The sequence below is a fragment of the Aegilops tauschii genome, chromosome 7, assembly GCF_002575655.3.
Source record: "Aegilops tauschii subsp. strangulata cultivar AL8/78 chromosome 7, Aet v6.0, whole genome shotgun sequence".
In the NCBI taxonomy this organism is placed as follows: Eukaryota; Viridiplantae; Streptophyta; class Magnoliopsida; order Poales; family Poaceae; genus Aegilops; species Aegilops tauschii.
In genome coordinates, this window is record NC_053041.3 from 280070725 (window position 1) to 280073354 (window position 2630).

General features: G+C 40.9%; 1 long non-coding RNA gene across 1 annotated transcript; it reads left to right on the forward strand.

Moving 5' to 3' along the window:
- Positions 1 to 253: 253 nt before the first annotated feature.
- Positions 254 to 1671, forward strand: LOC120969411 (uncharacterized). The gene is made up of 2 exons (XR_005763599.2): positions 254 to 967; positions 1182 to 1671. It is a non-coding gene; the product is annotated as an uncharacterized lncRNA (long non-coding RNA).
- The last annotated feature ends 959 nt before the right edge of the window (positions 1672 to 2630 follow it).

A 2630-nucleotide genomic window follows, 5' to 3' on the forward strand; every position in this document is an offset into this window, starting at 1 on the left:
CCCTCTCAGGCTATTAGCATCAGGAGACGTTCGTTTTTATGATCTAGCCAATCCTGACCGTTTGATCTCCCTTACCACAATGTCTCCCGCTAAGTAGGCTGAATGTCGTCGAGGGACGCTATTCTGGTGGAAAAATCTGAACGCGCTGGTTGATTGGGCTTTGTGCACGACGGCCCAACTAGCTGATTCCCCTAAAAAAAGAGAAGCTGATCCGGTGCCTCCTCTTCTCTGGCACACCTGCTCGTCGCCTCGCTCCATGCCCCCACAACCCTGCCGATCTCGAACTAGGCTAAACCTAACTGTATTGCCGGTGAGGTCGCCGCCTAGAGAGAGAAGATGGAAAATGGAAACCATGGGTTGGACTGAGTCTCCACGCAATCTCTGTCGAAGTCGAGCCGCCCGGGTCGCTACCATTATCTCCTTTTTTTCGTGCGGATCGCCCGGATCAGAGTTAGGCGATGACAGCATCGGAGGCCACTTCCTCCGGTCATGCATGTCCCTCTGATCAAGGCACAAAATCTCACCAGAATTGTTAGGTCCGTGATGGTGGAAGAGGAGATGAGAGGATGACGAGCAGGTATGTGTCCCTCCCCCTTCCACGCCTCCCCTATTTTTGATTGATCCACTTACTCGATCTGGTGTCCATGTTGGTGGAAGAGGAGTTGAGAGGATGAGGAGCAGAGGGTCGGATTTCAGAAAGTGGGAAGAAGCGGAGGCTAGCCAGTTGAAATTTATTGTCCTTATCGTTAGGTCTCCCCCAATCTCGTCCTTGAAGAACAGCGACCTTGCTCGATCAGGGCAGCTCGTCAGCTTGCTTGCCAGCTGCAGGCCGATTAAATGAGTATCTCAGGCACGCTGCTGTCCAAGACATCATACACGCTTCGGCCCTGCATCATTCATATCTTCTCCTAGGTGTGTGAGGAGGAGAAATCAGGAGGACGAGGAGGAGAACAGTGATCATGTACATGTATGTATGTATTTTTTGCTTATGACATTCAAAACAAATTACGTACCATGCAAGGTCAATACTACAGATTGGTTCTCAAAGCCTTTTTTAGCTTGATCTGTTGCATCATGCATCGACTCCATGTTCATGTCAAGCTGACACTCTTCCCCCTAATTCTTCATGTTTTTTCATGGTTACAAATTCAGTTATAACTTGGTTTGATCTGTTGTATCAGGCGAAACGAGTTGTCCTCATTTGTGTGTAAAAACAGTCAGTTTAAAGCTATACAGAATATGGACAAAATGGGGACAGAAAGCTCAAAGATGGCAAAAAGGGACCTTCAGGAGATATTTCGGTTGACGACAGTACTATCAACGAGCATTTATTTCATCCACAATAAAGTTAGAGGATGAGTCCCGCCCTGCTTGTAAGTAGCTGCTATATCAACTTGATGTTCTTGACTAAGATCATGGTAAGCTTTAATTTAAAATCAAATTATTATTTAGGTTGTATTTGTTTTTCTATTCAGAAACTGCCTTACCTTGGTTTTGTGACACTGTATTGGGTGTCTTCTTTTCCTTTGAAGTGTTGAGATGTCAGGTTTGTGGAGATCTTCATTGTTCCTTCTTTTTTGAAGCTCACACCGATGTAACATGATAGTTCTCTACCCTAACAATGTAATATTGCGCATCAAGATTATGCATTATGAAATTTGTATTTTCTTACCTGTTTAGCTGGACGCGCCTTTTTAAATTCAATTGTTTGTCCTGAGTTATCCATATCGATGGTTTGGTCATATTTTTTTTGGTTTGTTAGCTACTTGTACATTTCTTACAGTGCCTTATTGGACTTGAAAGTAAGCACCAACAAGCCATAAATAATACACTGATCTATGTTCTTATCCTCTTCCAAGACAAAAGTAATCATTTTTAATGGACAATACCGTCCACTCACTGTTTCATAGTATGATATATATAATATAGATTGGAAGAACTTGTCACATGAAAGGATAGACAATGCTATAACAATATCATGTACATTTTTGTACGGTGTTATATGTGAATAATATAAACAAATGGATACTGATTTTATGTGAATAATATATACGGTTTTCCATCTATTGAATGTTGTGTTGACATGTTAAGAATCATAACTGTAGGCAGTTATCCTTTTCTAAGCACCAAAACATGGAGTGCCTGATGATTTTGTGAAAAGGATGGGTGGGATTTGGTTCAGTTTACTTGCCCTAAATAATATTTACCTTTGAGTTGAGGTACAATTTCCTACTGCTAGCCAATTTTAACTCAGAGCATGTCGTTCCGTAAATTGCGCATTGTGAATTTGATTACCAAATATTCTTTTTCTGTCTGTCAGCAACAACATTTGTTCATCATTATTTAGGCGTACTATTTTTCATATATTTCAGACAAATCTTCGTCTGGATGGATATCCGGTTGCAAAGCAGTGAAATTTCTTACACTACCAAGCAAGAAACTGCAATTAGTAGTTGCCTGTAGTTTATAAGATACACCATATGTATATATGAAAAAATAGTCAAATTTAACCTCCTATGTTGCTAACCAATATATGCCAGTTTATTAAAATTTAACTTTCATGTTGTTTATTTGTATATAATACATAAACACCTATCATTTACTGTCAAAATAGACGGGCGCGGCAACGC